Source organism: Oryctolagus cuniculus, chromosome 7 (assembly GCF_964237555.1).
Source record: "Oryctolagus cuniculus chromosome 7, mOryCun1.1, whole genome shotgun sequence".
Taxonomy (NCBI): Eukaryota; Metazoa; Chordata; class Mammalia; order Lagomorpha; family Leporidae; genus Oryctolagus; species Oryctolagus cuniculus.
The window spans coordinates 97218757-97227029 of NC_091438.1; positions in this window are offsets into that span (position 1 = coordinate 97218757).

An 8273-nucleotide genomic window follows, 5' to 3' on the forward strand; every position below is an offset into this window, starting at 1 on the left:
AGCCATTGCAGCCAATTGGGGAGTGAATCAGCAGATGGAAGACCTCTCTATCTCTCTCTGTAACTCTGTCTTTCAAATAAATAAAATAAGTCTTCAAAAAAAAAGGCCCCTGAGAGGTACCTTGCCCACCCAACCATGTGATGACACAATAAGAAGGCACCCTGTGTGGACCAGAAATCAGGCTCTCATCAGACTACAAATATGCAAAACCTGGGTCTTAGACTTCCCAGTCTCCAGCACTATGGAAAATAAATTTCTGTTAATAAATTATTTAGATCTATTATTAATTTATTAATATAATAATTCATTAATAATAATTTATATTATAAACATTATATTATATATTTATATTATATTATAAAATCAATAATACTTTATTGATGAATTATTATATTAATAAATTGATTCTGTTAATAAATTGTTTAGAAGCAATCTAGATTTGGGTGTTTGCTATAAAAGCCCAGCAAGACTAAGATAGATGTTATCACAAAAAATTTAGGTAATAGATCATGATGACTAGGACCAGGATAATGGATAATAGCAGTAGTAGTAGTGAAAGATGATGAGGCCGGTGCCGCGGCTCACTAGGCTAATCCTCCGCCTTGTGGCGCTGGCACACCGGGTTCTAGTCGGTCGGGGCGCCGGATTCTGTCCCGGTTGCCCCTCTTCCAGGCCAGCTCTCTGCTGTGGCCAGGGAGTGCAGTGGAGGATGGCCCAAGTGCTTGGGCCCTGCACCCCATGGGAGACCAGGATAAGTACCTGGCTCCTGGCTTCGGATCAGCGTGGTGCGCCGGCCGCAGCGGCCATTGGAGGGTGAACCAATGGCAAAGGAAGACTTTTCTCTCTGTCTCTCTCTCTCACTGTCCACTCTGCCTGTCAAAAAATAAATAAATAAAAAAAAAGAAAGATGATGAGATACTGGACATAATTTTAAGGTAGAACTACAATGTTGGATATAGGTGTGAGAGAAATAATGGGATCAAGGAAAATCCCCAGATTTTTATCTAAAGAACTGAAAGGATGCAATGGCCATTAATCGAAATAGAGAAGATTGTAGGTAATAGGTTTATCTAGGTGAGTAAGAGAGGTGACAACCTTAGCTGTGGACATATGTTTGAAACATTTTTTGGACATTCAAGTAGAGATGTCAAGACATGTAAGTAAGCAGATATGTAAGTGTGAGGTCTGAGCAATCTGGACTAGAGATATAAATACAGAACATGTCAGAATATGTGTGTATATGCAAATTGTATATACATGAATGTGTGTGGTGGGATGAGGTGAGTATGTCAAGAATTCAAACAGTGAGGTCAAAGGGAGAGGGTAAATTCCTATGTAAGGAAACAATTGATAATTAAAACATCATTATGAAATCAAGGGATAAATTAAAAGGATAATGAACAGACTAGTCATTATGGGAAACTAAATTGCTACCATAGTAGAATTGTTTAAGATTACAAAAAAATATAGCTTAAAAAAACAATTACAGCAATTAGAAGGTGCTAACAAATATGCCAGACAGAGAAAGAAATCTAATGTGGATAATCAATTTCCTCACAGTAGAGAACCCTAGTAGAATCACATAGCAATATAGGAAGTATGAAAATGTTTGTTGGGGAGTAGACATTTAGTGATTAAGCCTGCATCCCACATCAGAGTCCTGGGTTTGCTTCCTGGCCCTGACTTCTGACTCCAGCTTCTTTGAATACAGACCCTAGGAGACAGCAGTGTGGCTTAAGTAATTGAGTTTTGCCACCCTCATGGGAGATCTAGTTTGTATTCTCAGCTCCTATATCCAGCCATGGTCCAGCCCCATCCATGACAAGTACTTGCAGAGTGAACCAGGAGATGAGAGTGCCTCTCTCTCTCTCTCACACACACACACACTGCCTCTCAAAAAAAAAAAAAGTTTATTGAATGAACTAACATTTGGTTCAAATAAATAATGATTTTTATAAATTACTAGTTTGAGTAGTAAACATAATTGACACTCCTAATGGAGGGCATTCATTTATATAGAGGAACAATTTTATTGGTGTTATGTGGGACCTGACTTGTTACAGGTAATAGTAAAATCTGGTTGTTGTTTTGCTGTTTTCTGGTTGTTTGAGAGGTCTCCATAGCTCAATTTAAAACCTACTTACTGGTGCTTATGCTATAAATATTTAAGGCTAATAAAGCCCTTGCATTTGTTTCTCTATCAATTAAGTACAATGCTTAACCAGACTCAGCATTTTATGTCCCCAAAGTGATTATGGAAGCTATGCACTTGTAACAATCACCAACTTAATTGAATATTATGTAAAGTTACATAATATATTATATAAAATATTATGTAAAGTTAAGAAATATAAAAATTACAAGAATACTAGTTTTTCTTTGAAGACCAAGTTGAGGAGATTTCTGGTTAGGATGTACAGAAACTACGACTTTCAACGTAATTACCAAAATAAGCTGGATATGATTTAAAAACATTGTAGAGTTGAGAGTACAAAGAAACCTAAATTAACCTTATTACAGAAAATAACATGCCTTTCATAGAAGGGAAGAGAAGAGACACAGGACTATACTCATCCCTATTGAAATAGAAACAAGAGGAAGGATTCACCGGATAGGGATAAAGAGAAAACAATGAAAAATTTAAAGAACCATTAATGGCTGAAAATCAAGGGTATGACAACTTAGAATTCCAAGGTGGAGCAACCATTGTGGTGCAATGGGAAGCTACTACTCCTGAAGTCTGCAGCTCAAATTCCAGCTGCCCTACTTCTTATCCAGCTTCTTGTTATGCTAATGTATTCTGGGAGGCAGGAGATGATGGCTCAGGTACTTGGGCATTTGCCACCCACATGGAAGACAATGAATGTTTGGGGTGGTACTAAATCCAGAATGTAGAGTGGGAGAGCTTAGAGTGAAAGGCAAGGGACAAGGCAGGAATAATGAAGAAGCAAAATCAAAGCACTATGGGATTTCAGCTATTGATGTATGGGCAGTGCCAGAGAACTGAGAAAAAGCTGTCTCGGGCATTTTAGGCCTGCATGGAGTATGAGCAGCTACTCTGTGGAGTTGGCAGAAGGCAACAGGAAAGAAAGGGATCTCAGATGCATAAATACTGAAGCACTACTGGAAAGCAAGAACTTCTAAGCAAACCCAAAATTTGGTATCCTCAGAAAGCTGGAAGTGTGGCTATATAGCCCAAGTAGATCCCAAGAACATCATTGGTGCTCATAGTCTCTCTCCTAGTGCTGAAGATCTTGTTACAACTTTAGAATATTTAAGGCCAGTAGTGAAAGAACTAATGTTTCAATTTTAGTATATGTGCTGTGGGGAAGCCAGCACTAAACTAATATTTCAAAATGAACAAGCAAACAAACCCATATCAACCTCAACCAAAACTCAGATTCACTCAGATTCACTCAGAACCCCTTCCCTACTCAAGCAGCATGACAGGAAAAGGAGTTTGTGCATTTTTTTCTAGAGGTAAATAATATTGACTTCATTCTTTATCATTCCTCTTTTCAAAAATGTCTGGAATGCAGAAAATATTACAGTGCAAAAAAGGAGTAGCAATAAAATATGCTCAAGAGTAAAGCAGTCTGGCCGGCGCCAAGGCTCACTAGGCTAATCCTCCGCCTGCGGCGACGGCATCCCGGATTCTAGGCCCTGTTGGGGCACTGGATTTTGTCCCGGTCGCTCCTCTTCCTGTCCAGCTCTCTGCTGTGGCCCGGGAGTGCAGTGGAGGATGGCCCAGGTCCTTGGGCCCTTGCACCCGCGTGGGAGACCAGGCGAAGCACCTGGCTCCTGGCTTCGGATCAGCGCAGTGCACCGCAGCAGCCATGGGGGGGGGGGGGGGCTGAACCAACGGCAAAAGAAGACCTTTCTCTCTGTCTCTCTCTCTCACTGTCCACTCTGCCTGGAAAAAAAAAAAAGAGTAAAGAAGTCTGTAGAAATAGACTCAGTGATGACTCAGTTGTTGGACCTATCAAACTAAGACTTTAAAGTAACAATGATACAAATACGAAAGGATAGAATGGAAAAGGTGTAAACCGTGCTTGAAGAGACCAGAAATTTAAACAAACATATTAAAAGTATAAATAGAACCAAACTGGAATAGGGAAGACAATTGGAGTACAGTGTGCTTGGCACTTACATTTATACTAGACAATCCCCAAGGAGAGAGGGCTAGAAGAAGAGGAGGAAAAGGATGGGGAGGAGGAGGGGAAGAATGAGAAAGAGGCAAAGATGGAGCAGAGGGGGAGGAATGCTTTTTTTATTTTTAATTTTTTGTTTGGATTTTTAAATTTATTTTTAATTTGTATATATCTCATAAATACAACATTATGCACATAGTAATTCCTCCCACTGTACCTGCTCTCCCACCTATCCCCCCCCCCCCCATTCCTGCTCTCTCTCCTGTTTTATCTGAGAAGGAGAAATAAAAAGAAAGAAAAGAAAAAATGAATTTTAAAAAAACTAAGAGAAGTGTTCCTCACAGTCTAAACAAAGGCTGATCTATGTTATTGTTTCTCGATGATGATTTTGCTTTTTTTTTTCCCCTTCTCTATCTTATGGCCCAGCCATCCCACTTCATGGGAATATACACAAAGGAAATAAAATCAGCATATGATTTACCTGTACCCTCACATTTATAGTAGCTCAATTCACAATAGATAAGATATGGGATCAACTCAGATGTCCACCAATTGGTGACTAGATAAAGAAAATGTGGTATATATACACTATGGAGTACTATTCAGAATGCAGTGCTGTCTTTTGCAACAAAATGGATGAAACTGGAGCCTGTTATTCTTATTGAAATAAGACGGGCCCAAGAATACAAATATCACACATTTTCTTTTATGTGTGATATCTACTATAAAGAACACACACACACACACAAATCTACAATGTATATGAGTGTTACTGACATCTTGGAATTTGATTACTATTTATATCCCCTGTCTCTGTTCCTTTGGAACAGTGGTCTTTCCACATTTTTACTTGTTGACCTTTTTATTTATTCGAGGACTAGGCCTGTGGTTATAAAGTAAATTAAAAATACATTATCACGGGCCAGTGCTGCAGCTCACTAGGCTAATCTTCCACCTTGCGGCGCCGGCACACCGGGTTCTAGTCCTGGTCGTGACGCCGGATTCTGTCCCGGTTGCCCCTCTTCCAGGCCAGCTCTCTGCTGTGGCCCGGGAGTGCAGTGGAGGATGGCCCAGGTGCTTGGGCCCTGCACCCCATGGGAGACCAGGATAAGTGCCTGGCTCCTGCCATCGATCAGCGTGGTGCGCAGACCGCAGCGCGCTGGCCGTGGCGGCCATTGGAGGGTGAACCAACGGCAAAGGAAGACCTTTCTCTCTGTCTCTCTCTCTCACTGCCCACTCTGCCTGTCAAAAAAAAAAAATACATTATCACAAAAATTAAAAGAAAAAAGGAAGGAGGAGAGAGGGGTGATTATATTCTTAGAATTTTACCCATGAGTTGTATGATATCTATTCTTATTGTATTAGTAGTAATAACAGCTCTAGAACACTCTGAGGCACAGGAAGATCTGCAGATGCATCAGATAGAACATAATGCCCACAGTTAAAGATGTCTCTCTTGTTACCATGCTTCTTCGGCCCATGGAGGGTATTCAACACATTGGCGATAACAGCACATAGCATGGCAATGGAGGGGACATCGGGTTTTGAAAGGAGGTGGTGGCAGTTCCTGGCAGGAACAGTGATGTTTGAAGCAAACATGAATGTCAGCTGGTGCACCAGCCTCCATGGAAAAGATAGGACAGCACATATCTCAAGGTAGCTCACTGAATTTATACACAATATCTTCAAGGACTCCCTGGAATATAATACGTACTAAGAACTTTGCAGAGCCCTGAAATCTTGTAAAGTGTGTGGGCGAAAAACAACAAAACAAAAAATAATGACACCTGTCTTATTACTGTTAATATTGTTCTAGTGATGAAATAAGTCTATGAAGCCTTATTAAACACAAGTTTTGATACATTAGATCATTCTTCCTTCTTGCAGAGCTTTCTTGATGGGGGGAAAGTGGCTTGTTTCATTTCTGTATAAGGTTACTCAGTAGATATAGCATAATTTCTTAAGAAATTAAAGAATATTCACCTTGTTTTAGAATAAGTCTTATAAATCATAACCACAGGTGTTGTTCTACTTATGGCTCCATTTATCCCTGAGAGAAGTCAAATCTTTTTATCCTTCTGTTTGGCTTTCAGTTCATTTCAGAGCATATCTTACTGTGTGAGGAGATACCTTTCGTATTTTCATTTACAGAAAAGACTAGGACTGCTTAAAGATGCCTGACATTTATCTGAATAGTTTCCTATTCTCAACTCACCTGATTTTAGTTCTGGCAAACCTTTACTATATAGGCCTTTCTAATTTAATTGGTTCCTTGTTAGCACTACATTTCAACTTTACTATGTTAATTACAATCAACAGCTCTGGCTTCACTATTATTCAGCTTAGGTTTCAGTGTATTGATTTGAACAAATTATGCAACTCTGTCAAAAAAGTATTGACTATGTCCTTAAAACTCAGTTATATTTTTAGCAGACCCTCAACTGAAATTTACTTTCTGAAAAGTAATCCAAGTGACACACAGGGTGAGGTTAAATCTAAAAATAGTACAGATAATCACTTCTTCCTATTCCAGTACAACAGAATTTGATAGAACCATTCAGACCACACAACAAGGCATTTTTAACACTTTATTTGCAACATTTACTTCCACAGGTAAAATGTAATTGATAATTACTGAACTACTATTTATATTCAAAGTTTTTGGAAAGCAAAAATACCACTCTGAAGTTTATGCAGTCCAACAGAAGTATCCCTAAATATCTGGGGCAATTGCAAGTGCTTTTGAGTTATTAGTGTCTAAATTAATAATGGCACAAAGGTGAGAAAAAAGTGAGAGTTGTCGAGGACAATCTAACTGCATTATGGGCATATCTTGTTTGTGATGTACTAGACAGCTGAAAATCTGAACTCGCTTAAGCAAACCCATTAAGAGTTGATAATTTAATTTTCAAAAGGATTCGCTGCTGGACATTTGTAAATTGTAGGTTCTAAAGTATTGACATGCTTGACACTTTTATTAATAAAAGCAAAGTACATGTGTCTGCTAATTAGAGCTGAGCCATTAGTATTACAAACAAGTTATGGGTCTCCCTTAGAGGAAACCCTCTCCCAATCCATGGAACTTCTAAACAAATGCATTTATTACCAACAGTTTTGTGCACATTTCCACAAAATTTGCCTGATAAGCTTGGCATTCCGCAGGGGCTCTAAAATTGCTATTGCTAATCACCTTTGTGTGTGCCCTCAAGAGAAAGACATTTCATGAATAATGTACTGCAGCTTACCTTAGAAGGCAAAGCTCAGGAGCTTCTGCCTGAGAATAAGCTTCTTTGTATGCTGAACTTTCTTCAACCGTTATCCCGTAGAGCTAGAGGTAGAGCACAAACAGTAGAGATCTGTGGCTTGAGGTTCTTTAGAGATGTGATATTCTAACCCATTTGTGACCTGGACAAGGCTAAATTTTAATAAAGCTTCTGCTGCCCTAGCTAAGAAAAAAATTCAAATGAACATGAAGCTAGAAATAAAAAGTTAGGAAACAAAACAACAAAACTAGTTCCCCTAGTGAAAACTTTCAGATTATTTGGAAGAAAATTGAATAGCAAAATCATCTCTTCCTTTACTGACATTGATCCAGGTATAACTGTTGATTTTTTTTAACCTTTTATTCTTTCTCTCCCTCTGTCTCTTACCTTAAATAGCTATATTCAGAACTGATGGAATATTGTACTCCATTAAGAGTCCAAAATAGATTGCTCAGAATTAAAAACTTGCACTTCAGAGACACCATAAGACAGAGAAATGTCAGTGTACAAATGGGAAGCAAATATTTTGACATCATATATTCGACAAGAAATCTGTATCCAAAATATGTAAAGAAACTTTAAAACTAGTAAGAAAAAAAACAACTGAAAATATTAAAAGATTTTAATAAATATTTCTCCAAATAAATATATAAATGGCCAATAAACACAGGACAAGATTGTCATCCTCATTAGTCATTACAGAAATACAAATCAAAATAAGATCAATTTTTCACTCACTAAAATGGCTATATTTTTTAAAAGATGGACAATCATAAGTTGCTGGCAATAGTTCAATGAAATTGAAATTCTTATAAATTGTTGGTGGGAATTAACGTGACACAGCCACTTTGCAAAAACA